The sequence below is a fragment of the Salvia miltiorrhiza genome, chromosome 8 (assembly GCF_028751815.1).
Source record: "Salvia miltiorrhiza cultivar Shanhuang (shh) chromosome 8, IMPLAD_Smil_shh, whole genome shotgun sequence".
Classification (NCBI taxonomy): Eukaryota; Viridiplantae; Streptophyta; class Magnoliopsida; order Lamiales; family Lamiaceae; genus Salvia; species Salvia miltiorrhiza.
In genome coordinates this window covers 45,207,245-45,224,238 of record NC_080394.1, presented here as the reverse complement: position 1 = coordinate 45,224,238, position 16,994 = coordinate 45,207,245, and positions in this window count along the sequence as shown.

Sequence of the window (16,994 nt, the reverse complement as noted above, 5' to 3'; positions counted from 1 at the left end):
TCATTCCTCGTGGTGGGTATTGTTCCTTGGCTCGGTTGATTCCAGCCCTACCAGATTGAGTCCAGCCCTGCCAGGTTGATTCCTGCCCTGCCATGTTGATTCCAGTCCTGCCATATTCGCGACGCTTCTCTCATGTTGTTGTAGAATCGGCCAAATCGCGTTCCTATCATCTTTATCGCGCGGTCTCCCCACGACGTCTCTGATTGTCTTGATCTCGCTATTCCAAAGTGGCAGCGCTGATGCATATTTTACTCCTCATCAGCTACTCTCCCCCAGTCGGGTTAAACCGGGCTTTTTTCGAGTTTAACCGACGTCATTCTTTATCCTGGTATTCATGGAGTCAGCACTGCCCTTGTTGTAGTGTGTAATGGTTAGCACTGCCCGTTTGAATGCATTAAATGCTCGCCAGTCTCGGGTCCCACCTCTGTCACATCACCATCTTTTCGCCCAGAAACACGCCCTTTCGGTTCCGTCCCTGCCACGTGCCTATTTCTGATTGGGCCTCTCGGTTCTCAGAATTTGTACCATTTTTGATCTATAAAACCACCATCGTCTTCCTCCGCCCACCCCACTTCATTCTCTCTTTTTCTTCCCTCTCGCGATTTCCGACGTGTTTATGCTCCCCGCCTCTTTCCGACGATCTCTCGACTTTCTCCGACGTCTACTTCTTTTCGTCCGATTCCCACGCACTGACCTAGGTATCGCCCTGAATCCTCACCCTTCTTTCTCTTCCTCCGCGTGCTTTCTGTGTTTTTTAGTGATTTCTATTGTCTGTGCGCCCTCCCTGTACAAAATAGTTTTTAGCAACCATGTCGACCTCACATTCCGTCCCCCTTTCTGTAATGAGTGTCACAGAAATGAGACGCTTAGAGAAAAAGCTTAAAGGCCCCATCCCCGGTCGAACTTTCAGTCTCCCTGACAACAAATCCTTAATTACTCCCAATGATCTTAGGGAAAATAGTATAGCGCTGTGGTCACACCAAGTAGCCGTTGGGCTGCGCCTCCCTCATCCCTCATTTCTTGTAGAAATTTGCAATCATTTCCGCATCCCTTTTTATCAATTAGCTCCGTCAGCGCTGCGACGGGCGTTCCTCTTCCACATTGTGGTTGGGCACTACGGCTGCGTTGACACATCGCAGCTCTTCTGCCAGACCCAAATTCTAAAAAAGACCAACACTCATTACAGCTTCTCTACCCATACGAAATTTAATACCACTTTCTTCAATAAACTGCCTACCGACAAACATTTTGTTAATAAGTATTGCTTTGTCAAAACTGACAAAGGAACTTAGACTTCCTTTGCTGGTGTTCGGGATGTGAAGTGGCCTCTCGAACGCCACTCTCGAACCATTGCTTCTCTTTCCCCTCCTTCTGCTAAGGATTTAGGTATCCTTAGCCATTTAAACGCCCTCAACCGAACCTTCTCTGCTAAGCGCATTGTAGAGGATGACTCAGCGCTGGCATTCAGCGTGTTATTCTCTCGCTATCCCCCAGCCCGCATAGGTAAGGAGGGGGATTATTCTCTTATTAAAGTCATCGCTTCCCTTTACTTGTTTTGTTTTTCTTATGAACATGCGTATGATGTTTCAGGGATGGATTGGATGTCGCAATTGGAAGGCTTGCTCCCGGCCCCAGAGGTGGCGAGAAGTGAAGAATCCGGCAGCCCCCCAGACGGGGCTGTTGATGTCGTGGCTGAAACATCCAGCTCTCCCACCCACTCCATAGCTGACACTTCTCGAAGTGTTGGCCATTCTCAAGAACAAACAGGGGCCTCAGAGGAGCCCCAATATGTACATATTCCTATGGGCGGCGGTGATTCCTCACCCGTGCCCGTGTCCGTCCCTCCCCTGCAGCCCAGCTCTCCACCAACCCAGGCAGTGCTGGGGCCCGTCTCCATAGTCCAGACTGGACTGCGGGACGAAGAGGATGAAGATGACGGTGAGGAGGTCCACGTGTATGACGTGCCCCCTATCTCCACTGTCAGGCCAATAGCCGAGCCTCCGAAACGCAAGAGAGCCCCTTCCAAGGTGGATGAGCTAGCAAAAAGGCGCCGGGAGGAGCAAGAGGCCAAGGGCAAAGAGCCTGCCGCTCTCCCACCGGCCCTACTGAAGAAATCACCCTCACTCTGCACCCCATTGGCCGGTTGTCGGAATGGGAGTTTTATCACCAAATGAGGGCTAGGATCCATCCCGATGACAAGGCTCATGCCTTGGCCATCTCCAACGAAAAGCTGGCCGAGACCCTGGGGCGGTTCTACATGACCGTAAGTCCATTTCTCTTACTTTATTTTTCCATGTTTCCTTCCTTTACTGACCTTTATTATTTATACCCTTCTCTTTCTTTTTCTCAGGAGGAGGTCCACTGAGCGGAGGCTATCCGCCGCATCTGCTATTTCAGTCGGACGGAGAGGCAGCTGGTGGAGGCCGTGGCTGCTCGGGATAAAAGGACGAAGGAGGCCGCTGAGGCCATTGCCCGAGCTAGTGCTACAGAGGAAGAGTTGGCCAGTGTGAAGGCCCAGCTAGCAGAGGTTGAGGTGGAGAAGGCCTCATTGGAGTCAGCGCTTCTGGAACAGAAGCGAGAAAGCCACGAAGTGTGGTATAAATTCAAGAACCGCTACTCCCTTGAGTATGAGGAGTCCAAGCGCCACTGGAAGGATGCGCAGGTGCGCGCTTACTGGGAGGGATACATTTTCGGCGCTAAGGATGAAAGGCTGGAGTTCTTCCTATCCCCTCAGGGCCATCAGTTTCTGAAGATCTTGTTCGAGGGGACACTGGAGGCCTTCGCAAAGACTCCCGAGCTGCTGAGTTGCTTTACGCCTGGGCTGGCTCATATTGATCACTGAGATCGGGAGAAAAGGGCGCAGAGCTGTCAGGTGCCACCCCTGAGGCAGTAGCTGGCCTTGGACCTCTGAGCTCTGTTTAGGTCCATGGACAAAGAAGCCCTGCAGGCTAAGCTCAACATTGACCCCGCTTCCCCTTAACCGGTGGTACCCGGTTCTCGACCAGGCCCTTCAACAGTTCACGGTGGGTCTATGCACTGAGCAAGCCCCCGAGCAGTCCCTCTACCGTAGCCATTTTCTTGAGGTGCTGCAGGACTTTGTGCAGGAGCTGTCCGGCAATCCTGACAAACCCCGGACCTTTGTGGAGTTTGGGTTGTATCCTCCTCAGCCTGTCTACCGACCCAGCTAGTCTGCCTTCTTCTCGTGAAGCGGCCCTTACTCGGTTGGGCAACCTGTACAGGGACGAGGCAAGCTTCTCCCGCGCACTGGTGGGGGACCTGTCCAAGGATTCTGATCCCTTTACAGACGTGGATGCGACGACCGGTCTCCCTATGTTTGACGAGCATCCCTCCGTTCTGGATCCCGGTGCTAGCGGCTCCGGCGCTCCTCCCGACAACTCTTCCCAGTAGCTTATTCAACCAGCCCCTCCTCATCCTGCTTGAATTTCAATGATGTAAACTTTTTTGTTTTTAACTTGTAATTGTCTCAGAAACAATTTTACCCTTAGGGCGTGACGATTATATCGATGCTGTTATGTAGATGTCTTATTTCGCTCTTTAATTGTCGTTTCATATGCAATCCCTCGTGTTATTTTATGCTTCTAACTTGTAGATTTAAATCAATGCCCCATGAATCAATCTCATTGTATGAAATCCTTATATTAATGCTCACACTTAACCCGACTTTACCAATTTTGCATTCAATTTGTAAAGATTCTGTGCTCGCAACTAAGGCAGCTCTGGGAGCTCGCGACTTAGGCAGCCCTACAACTTAACGCTCGTAGCTAAGCCATCTTTGGGAGCTAGTGACTTAGGCAGCCCTACAATTTAGTGCTCGCAGCTAAGGCAACTCTGGAAGCTCGCGACTTAGGTATCCCTACAACTTAGTGCTCGCGGCTAAGGCAACTCTAGGAGCTCGCGACTTAGGCAGCTCTACAACTTAATGCTCGTGGCTAAGGCAGGTCTGGGAGCTCGAGACTTAGGCAGCTCTTACAACTTAATGCTCGTGGCTAAGGCAGCTCTGGGAGCTAGCGACTTAGGCAGCTCTACAACTTAATGCTCGCGGCTGAGGCAGCTCTGGGAGCTCGCGACTTAGGCAGCTCTACAACTTAATGCTCGCGGCTAAGGCAGCTCTGGGAGATCGCGACTTAGGCAGCTCTACAACTTAATGCTCGCGGCTAAGGTAGCTCTGGGAGCTCATGACTTAGGCAGCTGTATAACTTAATGCTCGCGGCTAAGGCAGCTTTACGTACTTTAGGCCCATTTGCTTTGAATTTTTTATTCCTAAAAACTAGGATATGAGAGGTGACGGGTGTATACTCCCCCTACTCCCCCCCAGTGTCGTGCGCGTACTTTAGAAGTCAAGCACGATTGTTTGTCAGCCCTGCTTTTAGTTCCTATTTATGCATTCATCAACAAAGTATTCAAGAGCAGAAAAGAGAAAATCAACACGGGTATGTACCCTAAAACCAAGAATCCTATTTTATTCAAGAAACTTGGTCCCAAACCTCGTTAAAACCCTAGTGGGGAAAAAGAGTATTCGGTCTACAAGAGATATGTCAGCGCTGAGAAATCTCAAGCATAGAACTTTTTCAGTGTATTGATATTCCAAGGCCTGGTAAACGGCCTACCCTCTGCATCGGAAAGGTGATAAGCTCCTCCTCCTAGCACCTCTATCACAACAAACGGACCTTCCCAAGTGAGATCAAATTTCTTGGTTAGGTGGAGCGCATCCACACGCTTCAGCACTAAATTCCCTTTATCAAATTTTCTGATAGACCATGGCATCTGTTTTCTTTTCTTTTTCTTTTTAATTGAGTCAGTTATTTATTCTTAGTTCTTCTTGTCAAATAGTTTGGGCTAAAGGCCTATAACGTGTGCATGGGCTTTTAGGGTTAGGGTTTCCTTTTTACCTATTTAATAGGCTTATCATAGTTAGAGTCATTTATGTGGAATCATAGTATTGTTTAGGACAACTATTGCTATAGGCCTCGGTGAGGAGTTTTCTTTTAATTTCTATCATTTATAATATTACCGTTTAGTTCTCGTTCCTTCTCCACCTTTACTCTATCAATTGGTCCGACCTGCCATGGTTGCTACGACGCGCAGCACCGAGTCTCGACTGGATTATTTAGAGAAGGTGGTGTTAGAGTTGCAGACATCGCTGACCTCCCTTACCAAAGCAGTCGACGCTAACCGTTCTGCCATGGAAACTCAACTTGCAGCCATCTTGGCCGCCGTGTCTTCCACTGGAAAATAACCCTTCGTTCCAGATGATCCCGACGACTCTTTCACTAGGAAACAGGCATTCGTTCCCGACAACACCAACCCCACCACTATTCCTATTCAAAAATCTAACTTACCCGGGTTCGATGGATCTGATCCCGTGGGTTGGATTGCTCGAACCAACCAATATTTTCTTGTCCATCGCATTTCCCCGGCCATGAAGCTGCAGCTTGCTATTATTGGCATGTCTGGCGCAGCTATTTCCTGGTTACAACTACTCCTGCGTCGTAACCCCAACCCGACATGGCCACAATTCACCCAAGCCTTATTGGCGCATTTCAGCGATGCCTCCACTCTCAACACCTACGAGGCCTTGTTTCTATTACATCAAACAGGATCTCTGGAGGATTACATCGCTGCTTTCGAAAGCCGCGTGGCCCAGCTGCCTCCCTTTTCGGATGACCAGTGCTTAGGATATTTCCTCGGTGGTCTCCAGCGTTCGATGCGAGAGCAGATACAGGACCACGCTCTCACTGACTACACCTCTGCGGTCAGCGCAGCGCGCCGTGCTGCCCGTCCTAGTACCCCTACCGTGTTTTCCCACCGTGTTACCCCTCTCACAGCCGGCCAACTAACAGCCACAACTACCTACTCTTCCGACTCCACGGTTTCTGCCGCCTCACTACCTTTAAGCAAGGCCAAAAACTTTCGCCAACTGCCGCAATCAGAGATTCAAAAACATCTTGCCGCTGGTACCTGCTTCCGTTGCGGTCTGACTTTCGGACCCCTTCACCGCTGCCCGCCTAAGACGTTGAATGTCCTTGTGTGTGATGAATTGGGGGAGCCCGAGTTTGATGCACTACACCAGCATGCGCCTGTTGAGGCATCCAATTATCGGTCCCTACTTCAGCCTTGAGGACAAGGCTGTTGTGTTGGGGGAGGCTATTGATAGGCCGTGGCATCTGTTTTCTTTTCTTTTTCTTTTTAATTGAGTTAGTTATTTATTCTTAGTTCTTCTTGTCAAATAGTTTGGGCTAAAGGCCTATAACGTGTGCATGGGCTTTTAGGGTTAGGGTTTCCTTTTTACCTATTTAATAGGCTTATCATAGTTAGAGTCGTTTATGTGGAATCATAGTATTGTTTAGGACAGCTATTGTTGTAGGCCTCGGTGAGGAGTTTTCTTTTAATTTCTATCATTTATAATATTACCGTTCAGTTCTCGTTTCTTCTCCACCTTTACTCTATCATTTTCGTATGATAACTTTTTTGTCAAACCCAGCCTTGACAAGGCTCTTGTACTTGGCTGTTCTCGGCACAGCCGTATCTCGGTGCAGGTTAATCATATCGAGATCAAGACGGCGCAGTTCGTTGTTCCTGATGGGATCATAATGCAAGATTCGGTGCGAAGCTAGGTGCACTTGTACTGGAATGATAGCGTTGGAGCCATACACCAGGGTGAATGGGGCCTCTCCTGTAGCGGTTTTAGGGCTAGCACGGTGAGCCCATAAGACTCCATCTAGCTCTTCCGCCCATTTGCCCTTGCACTTCTCGAGCCGCTTTTTCAACCCTTCACAGATGGTGCGGTTAGTGAGTTCCACTTGCCCATTTGTGTCGCAGCCCGATCTCAACGCTAGTAATAGCGGAGTTCGAGTATCGATACGACTATAATAAAAGAATAAAAAGATAAGAAGAACTAGATTGAACATCATGCGGAAGCTCACATCAAAGCATGCTAAGGCAAGGCATCATAGATCAACTCAAGGGTATAAACGTCAACATCATCATATCTCCATAAATAATAGGATTCTCATGAACAAAAACAAACCAGGTATAACTCAAAATTCATAAGGAAGCATAATATTCAGAGTATCGCAGCAAAAGGTGAATCCATTATATGTATGAAGACATATAACCGCGAGTAAATTGCTTGATTAAAAAGAAAACAATGTATCTCATCATTAAGGTTTTATCAACATTCAAAAGGAAAGCAAAGTGTATCATCGTTAGGACTCTATCAACAATGGAATAACAGTAAGGGAGATACATCAGTCAAAACAATCCCCCGTCAGCACCAGACCAATCTCGCTCCATCGTTTAGCCTGCACATTTAGAAATATATGCAGGGCGTGAGTATATAATACTCAGCGGACAAACGCCGAAAAATAAGAAAAGCTGCTCTTAGAGCTATAAGTTTGAAACTTGCCACATCTCAGCAATACACAAGAATAAATTTAGCGTAAATGAACCTGTGTAAGCAGTTTTAATAATCATGACATCATAAAGAAAGGACTGCAGTCAAAGATCTCAACATGTATGCACCACATCTACAACTCATCATCATCAAAGGTACTGAAAAGCAGGCCTCGCTCTCAAGTACCGTGACCGGCCGACCCGAAGACGGCTCACAGTCACCTCTGTGCACAAAATCCCGCTTGTGGCAAGACCGAATTTGTCTCATCTCATCAGTAGAGGGTAACACACAAGTCATTATCAACAAAACTCGGCAAGTCAAACAGTTTTCAAACATCATTTATTTCAAAACATTTGATAAACTCATAACATATATCATCAAATCATTTTAGAAAGCTCATGATATAAGAATACTCAAAATATTTCCCACCTGAAGTCCTTCGCTCAAGCTTGGAAAGGAAAACAGGCGACTTACTTCTTCGTCTCGCTCGGGCCTTCATATATCATCATCATCATCATCGAAGGTTCATGTGATAAAATAAACCTCAGTTAGAAACTCATTTACTAAAATCCAATCTCGTCTCAAGCTATAACTATTCACTCTTCTTCTATTTATCCAAATAAATCTCAATCTCTAGGTATACTTAACTCCTAAGGAATTACAAGTCCTACTCTCGACTTAACACTCAACTCAGATTAAACTCATTGCAATCAAGCACATAGACATGCGTAAGCACAATAAGCATACAAGTTTACACATAGACATGTCACAAATAAACATCATTCTACATCTCACAAATTAAAGGCTTCACCAGATTCACTTCATAACTCTATTGGATTCGATACCATTAGAAACCTCTTTGAGTCTAGTTTCATTCAAAAAAAAGTAGGATGAAAAAATCCAAGTAGTTTAGGAGATATGACTGTTTTCCTACAGTCTACCATATTTGGTAGTTTTGAGCAATTGAAAGCTTTGATTTTTGAAAAATAGTAAATGTTACCGAAAAGGCTTGAAATTTTACCAGTATGCTCAAGACTCTCATATATACTTCTCATAAAATTTTCGCAGTGTTTGGGTAACAATAACTTCACGAAATAGTAGGTACAAAAGAGTTGCAAAACGACTCCACATTCAACCAACAAGCAAACATTTGACTCATTAGACTCAGCTCGGTGGCCAGAGCAGAACAGCTCGGCAGAGCAGAGAAGAATAGCTCAACAGAGCAGAGCAGAAAAGCTCAACAGAGCTGAGCAGAAAAGCTCGACAGAGCAGAGCAGAATGGCTCGGCAGAGCAGAACGACTCGGCAGAGCAGAGCAGAACGACTCGGCAGAGCAGAGTAGAATGACTCGGCAGAGCAGAGCAGAAAGTCTCGGCAGAGCAGAGTAGAATAGCTCGCCAGAGTAGAACAGAAATAGCTCGCCAGAGCAGAACATAAATAACTCGCCAGAGCAGAAAAAAATAGCTCGGCATAGCAGAAAAGAAACATCAATCCAACTTTAGATCTATCAATTGAAGCCACTTAATTAAACACACATATAAACCTTCAATTAACAATTTAGGTATAGATACACATATACCTAATTTTTCATCAAACTAACTCACATCAACATCCTCAAATTACATCATATCCTCAATATAGACCATCAATCATCATCAAAAATACATCATAATCTCATGCTCATCATCAATTTATCATTTAAACCATAAACTCAAAGATCTCCCAATTTTAGGTCAAACTAAACTATGCAAAAACTTTGCATCATAAGACATAGCCTCACAATATACATATTAATCATCACCAAACATCACATAGAACATATTTCTCACCCCAATTTAAGAAAAGAACAAGAAAGATTTTTGAAGGGGAAAAACTCCCTATTTTCGAAAATCTCACAAAAGGGGTGAGGGGGTGTTTTCTTGCTTCAATCATGCATATACACACATATCTAACTCAAATATGATTAGATCTAAATATATTCAACTCTTACTCAAGAACTTTAAGAAAAGTAGAATTTCTTCTCTCTAAACTTCAAGCTCAAAGCCTTCCAAGATCTCTTGCTTTAAGTGTATAAGGTGTTGTAGGCTTGATTTAATGAAAGATTTCTAACATAGAAGTGATTTAGGAAGCTTGAAGGTCTCGTCAGTGGCGATCAATGGAGGAAGAAATCGAGATAGAGAGAGTGATGGGGGACGAAAATGATGGTGTGAGGGAGAAGTGAGATAAGATTTGTCTTGTTGAGGAAGAATGATTAGGGACAAAACACTATTCTCTCATTAATGCTTGGTCTCCCAAAATCTCAACACTCTAATCCACTTGCCACTTGACAAAAAAGAATTAAGCACATGTCTTAAGAATTAATAAACTCATTGGGAAAATATATATATGGTGTAGGAACTTAAGTCACGAAAAATTAGTCACTAATTAGTGACATGTTATAGCACAAAACTCTTGTGATCAAAATTAAAATAATATAGCACTAATATTAGTGCACTCACTCAATTTAAAAAATTTATCATTTTAGGAAAAATATTTTGAAAACATATTGTTGGAAAAATTTATAAATCGGCACTTTTCGATTTCTCGATGAAAATAAATCTCGTTTGTTTTGAAAACTCAAAATAAAACACACGTGCTATCATTCTAAAAAAAAATCATAATAACTCACTCATAAATGCGCACGTAACAAAAAGTCACGTAATCAATCAAACAAATAGTCTCAGCTAAAATCACATCAAGACAAACCACATTCAAAGTTAAACAAATCATCTCTCACATCGACTCTTCTCTATAGGGGTTCTCGCTCTTTTTCTCAACTCCATTTCTAACTCGTTGTTCCTATTAACATAGGTCAGTGAGTCTCACCGGTAGTTCTATATCCGCTCTCGGAAATATAATATAATCTCTTCTCAATTCAATCAGCATCTCTATCTCAACTCATTTTCTCAAAGCTATTCACTTTCTAACTTCGTCATTGGTTCTAACAACTCATATCTCTATCTATAACGAAACTCTGTCTCATCTAAGATAATAAAAAATTTATCATCTCAATATCTCAGTACTCTAAATAGTGTGTTGGCACTATTTCTAATAAGGAAAGGTACGGGATGTTACATCCTACCCCCCTTAAAAAAAATTTAGTCCCTAAATTTGAGTTATTCACCTTCGGGAAAAAGCTCAGGATACTTTTCTTTCATCTTCTCTTCGAGTTCCCGTGTTGATTCTTCTTGGCCGTGATGTCTCCATTGGATCTTCACCAGAGGAATCGACTTGTTCCTCAACTGTTGGATCTTCCGGTCCAGAATAGCATCAGGTCTCTCCTCGTAGCTCAAATCTGGCTCCAGGGATACTTCTTCTTGATGAATGACGTGTTTTAGATCAAACACGTACTTTCTTAGTTGAGACAAGTGAAAAATGTCATGGACGTTCGCGAAGCTCAACGGCAACGCAAGTTTATTGGCAACAGGGCCTACTTTCTCTAGTATATCATATGGCCCTATATATCTCGGTTTGAGTTTTCCTTTAACTCCAAAACGGTGAAATCCTCTGGATGGGGAAACTTTTAGAAAAACTTTGTCTCCCATTTCAAATTAAATCTCCGTCCTTCTGGTGTCTGCATAAGATTTCTGTCACTCTTGTGCTTCTTTTATTCTCCGTCGAATCTGTCGCACGATGGAAATCATCTCTTCTAGTGTGTAAGGTCCAAGTACTTTTCTCTCTCCAACTTCGTCCCAATAAAGCGGGGATCTACACTTCCTTCCATACAAGGCTTCGTATGGAGCCATGCTGATTATCGACTGAAAACTGTTATTGTAAGCAAATTCAATCAGGGGCAAGACTTGCTCCCATTGGTTTCCTCTATCAAGCACAACAGTGCGGATCATGTCTTCCAATACTTGAATAGTCCTCTCAGACTGTCCATCTGTTTGCGGATGAAACGTTGTACTAAAATTCAATTTAGTACCCAACTCCTTCTGCATGCTCATCCAAAATCGTGATGTGAATTTTGAGTCTCGATAAGATGCGATCGTCATCGGTACTCCATGCAATCACACTATTTTGCGGATATAAATCTGAGCTAGCTTTTCAGATCCATAAGTAATTTGAATCGGTATAAAATGTGCACTCTTCGTCAATTGATCGATGATTGCCCAAATAGCGATATTTCCTCTTTTTAACTTTGGCAATCCAATCACAAAGTCCATGGCTACATCGTCCCATTTTCACTCTGGAATTTCTAATGGCTGTAACTTGCCATAGGGTCATTGGTGTAGCACTTTAACTTGCTGACATGCTAAACATCTTTCAACGAAAGATGCTATCTCACGCTTCATTCCTTAGCACCACAACTTTGTTTTCAAGTCTTGGTACATCTTCGTACTTCCTTGATGTGCGGTATAAGGAGTGTCATGAGTTTCACTCATGATCTCATTCTTCAACTATTCTTTATCAGGCACACACAGTCTCCCTTCAAACAAAATGGCATTATCGGCCGCTTCTTTATAGCTCTCCACTTTCTCGGTTCGAATCTTCATTCGCAACTTTTCCATCTTCTCATCCTCTCTTTGAGCTATGACTATCCTCGATCGTAAGTCAGGAGTGATGCTCAATGCATCAATCACTATTTCTATTGTTTGCGGTGGTATTACTACCTCCAAATTTATTTTCTCGAATTCCTTGATCAGGTTCGCTTCTCGAGTAAGGAGAAATCCCGATTCCCCTTGATTCTTTCTGCTCAATGCATCAGCTACAACGTTAGCCTTTCCGGGATGATAATTTATTCCACAATCGTAATCCTTCACTAACTCTAACCATCTTCGTTGTCACATGTTCAGATCTTTTTGGTCAAAGAAATATTTGAGACTTTTATGATCGGTGTATATCTCACACCGTGCTCCGTAGAGATGGTGTCTCCAGATCTTCAAAGCATGCACTACTGATGCAGCCCGAGCAGAGCTACTGATGCAGCCCGAACAGAGCCAAGCTCGCGCCAAAACAGAGTTGAATCCCGCGCCAGACCAGAGCCAAGGACGCCAGAGGAATCGAGCTCGCCAAGGACGCCAGCGGAATCAGCTCGCCAGCGGAGTCATCTCGCCAGTGGAGTCAGTTCGCCAGCGGAGTCAAGCTCGCCAGCGGAGTCAGCTCGCCAGCGGACTCATCTCGCCAGCGGAGTCATATCGCCAGCGGAGTCCTCCCTCCAGAGGAGTCATCCCGCCAGAGGAGTCCTCCCGCCAGAGGAATCCTCCCACCAGAGGAGTCCTTCCGCCAGAGGAGTCCTTCCGCCAGAGGAGTCCTTCTGCCAGAGGATTCCTCCCGCCAGAGGAATCGCGGCTTTCCATAGGAGAGAAGCGGACGTGCAGAGCGGGGCGTACGGAGCTGGATTTTTGGATAGGGTTATTTTAGCTTGTTAATCAAGTTTATTTTATTTCCTTATTTTTACGATTATGTCCTTTAAAATTAGGGTTTTATTGTGCCTATATATATGGCGGCTGTATGGAACGAAGAACAAAACTTTGATGATATATGAAATTTGTGAGATTATTCTCTCTTGAGAACTTCGAGTTCTTCCTGGATTTTGCCCAAGCAAATCCAACCTATCGGCGTATCGGCGGGTTCATCATCCCTCGTCGTGTGTCATTCATCGTCCCCGAGTTGCTGCGTCAACATCACATTGGGGTTTAGGGATTCGTTCGCCTAAATCATTTCGTGGGTTAGATCCAGAGGTTTTGGGATTTCCATCTTCTCATTCCACCTATCGACGAATCGACGAGTTCATCATCCCTCGCCGTGTGTCATTCAGCGTCTCCGAGTTACTGCATCAATCGTACGTTGGGGTTTAGAGATTCGTTCGCCTAGATCATTTCGTAGATTAGATTCAGGGGTTTTGAGATAATCCACCCTTTATCTTTAATTCAAGTCTTTATTTCAGATCTGCATCGATCAAAAGATCTCATCGATCTTTTTGTTCATATCAGTTGGTATCAGTTTTCCAGGTTTCGTAAGGGTTACGCTATAAAAAAAAATAGAGCAATTGACTGTGCAATTGAGGGTTTCATTTGGGCAACATTGTCCATGTTTGTGCTCGTTTTTTGTATCTGTTTTAGGTTTAGATAGAGTCTTTTTTCTTTGTTTTGTTAGAGTCTGTCGCCTGGGAGGGCGTAGTTCCAAGGCAGGCCTGTTCTTTGGGCAAAAGGTGCTTTTAAGGCATAATGTTGCTGCATTCTGCGAAAGAGGCATGAGTTTGAAGCAGAGGAGTTTGGGACACTCATAAGCATGTCTTGAAGACCAAAAGTCCGAGAAGCAGGATGTTGGGCAAACCGATCCTTTGCCCATAAGTACCGCGCGGGATCCAGTTGCATCGGAAGAAGGTTCTTGGCATAATGCGACTTCCGTTCAGGGAAGAAGTATGAGCACAGATAAAAAGCCAATTGGAGATTGAAGCAGCAGGTTACAAAAGCTTAGATGAAGTTTGGAGTTGCTCAAGTCAAAATAACGTTTTGCCCATAAGCACTGCATGGGACCCAGTTGCGTCAGAAGATGATCAAGGGGTAGAAGGTACAAACGGGGCAGAGAAGAAGAGTGCAGGAGATGGAGTACATAAATTCGTGTTGAGGGCAAATGCAATACAATCTGATCAGAAGATATAGATAAGGAATCCAAAAACCTTATCCCTTGAGGTTTGGATAAGGAAAGAATCAGCCTCCAGATCAGGATGCAATCTTTGGGATAAGAAGCCCTAATTCCAGCCCACTCCTTTGGGCCCAGCTTGCGTAGTCCTAACTCATGCCTATAAATACCACATAGCTGTGAACCATTCAGGAAGAAGAGTAGAGGGGGAGAGGACAGATTTTGGAGGCACCAATTCAGAGACCACTGCTGCAGTTTTACTTTCCATAGTTAGGTAGGAGTAGTCGCCCCTTATGGGCATAGTAGTTTAGTTTTCTGTTCATGTTTTCTGCGGCACTTTTGGCCGTAAGTACCCTTTGCCTTAAGTAAGTTTCTATTTCAGTTTTTTACTTTAAGTTTTCCTTTATGTCTTTTGCCTTTGTTATTTACTTTATGTCTGGCTAGTTTTATATTCTGATTTGGGCAAGATGATCTAGCATGAACACTTAACTCGAGAGGTCTAATTTGGGCATAATCACTATATGAGCATATTCCCGATACACTAGGTTTGATTCCAATAGGGTTGTAATGTAACACCCCGTACTTTTCCTCATGTTGTGAGATAGTGTCTTAACACTATTGAGAGTACTGAGATGTCGAAATACGAGACTACTTTTTTTATGAGTAGATAAGACAGTTGTCTTTTAAATAGAGATACGAGTGAATAAATCGATGATAGAAATTGAATTGAGCTGAGATTTTATGTTATTTCCAACTACCGAGAATAGAGTTACCGGATACCGAGTTATCAGAGATTGACTGTCCTATTAAGAAAATAGGAATAATGAGTTGGAAATAGAGTCGAGGAAGAAAGAGTGAGAAACCTTGATAAATAGAGTCGGTCTGAGAGACGTCTAGCTTATTTGTGTCTGTCGACTGCTTTGATGTGATGTTATGTGAATTTACGTGACTGATTGATTATGTGATTTCTGTGATGTGTGTCATTATGACCAAGTTATTATGATTTTTATTTGAGACCTTAGCACTTGGAATTTTGATTAAGTTTTCAAAGCAAGTGCGGTTTATTTTTACCGAGAAATCAAATGATGCAGGTTTATGGAAATTTTTCCAAGCATAATATTTTTAAATTATTTTTTTTCTATGATGAGGAATATTATAATTGAGTGAGTGCACTAATATTGGTGCTATAATTATTTTATTTGATCACATGAATAATTATGCTATGGTATTTTATTAATGAGTAATATTTCCATAATTATTGTGATTATTAATTGATCACCCTTCTCACATTTTTCTTTAATTTCCCTACCATGTGACTAAATACCACAAATTGCCAAGTGTATTAAGTGAGAGTGTAGAGATTGAGAGTGTAGAGATTAGAGAGAGAGATTAGGCATTAATTGCCAAATATTTGATAAGATTCACAAATCTTTCTTTAAGATTTCCAAATCCAAGCATATCTTGCAAGAATTTCTCTCTCTCCTTCTTCCCTAATTTTCGAGCTCTCTCTCCCTCCCTTCTCTCTCACATTTCCTCCATTGTCAACCATTGGAGAGACCTTCGAAGCTTCACCAAAATATGCCAAACACATAAGTCACCATCAAAATCTTGCCTAAACACCTCCTATCAACTTGAATCCAAGGGAATCCTTGAAGATTGGCTTCAAGACTAGAGAGAGAAAGTTTGATATTTGGTGAAAACTTGGGTAAGTGATCTCCATATTCATAGACTAGACTTGTATGAGATTGTATGTGAGTATTCTTGAGAGTTTGAAGCAAGAAAATCACCCCGTTCATTTTTTTCTAAATTTTTGAAAATATGGGTCTTCACCCTTCAAAATTTTTCTTTTTCTTTTCTTGATTTGGGGTGAAAAATGAGTTTTATATGATGATTGGTGATGATTGATGTGTGTTGTGAAAGTATGTGCTTAGAAATGTGAAAGATTGATGTAGTTTAGTTTACCCAAAATTGGGAACTTTTGAGTTGATGATTTAATTGATGAATTGATGATGTAGATGAGTCCATGAGATATATATGATGATGATTGATGGAGTAAATTGAGTATATGATGTCAATTGATGATTTTGATATGAGTTAGTTTACTAAAATTAGGGCTATGTGTATCTATGCTCTAATTTGTAAATTGATGGAGTATATGTGAGTTTAAATGATTAAAATTGATAGATATATGATGAGATTAAAGATCCATGTGTGTTTATAAAATTTCAAAGAGTTTAGTTTAATAAAAATTAGGGCTATCTTGTCTATGTGTCTATTAAGTGATTTGGTTTAAGATATATGAAATTGAGCATGATAATAGTGTTTTAGTATGTTTGATTAAGTCTATTGTAAGCTAAGTAAAATTTGGACTTAGTTTAGTTTGAATGAGTTTTTGAGTTTTCATATTTGGAGAAGTCAATGAATGATAAAGTGAGGTCTAATTGATTTATGATCATTATGTGAACGCTTGTCATGCTTTTGTTAAGAGTTTGCGTTGATATATGAGTTGTCATTAGAGTTTAGTTTACATGATAAAAAGGGGATTTATATGTGTAAAATGAGTTATATGAGGTATGAGGTCATTTATGAATGATTGAGTAATTTTGAGCATGAGAATGAAAAGAGAATTGAATTGATGCGTTCGTTGAGACGTTTTCTTTGAGATTTTAGTTAAGATGTAAAAGAGGAGAGTTAATTTGAGTATGATGAGTATTATAATGTTTTTGAATGTTTGTGAGTGTTATATGTGTTTAAAATGAGCTTTGATTGGTTTTCTTTGAAGGAATGTTGAGTTGAGCATTTAAGAGTTTGAGATGAGATTTTGGTGATTTTCGTAGGCCTACTGACCTACTGTGATCGACAGTTTGTCGATGTTAAAAAGCTTTGAACATTTTATAGAAAGTCCCTACATGAGTCTTGAGCACCCCTGTAATGATTAAACTCATTTGGACTTC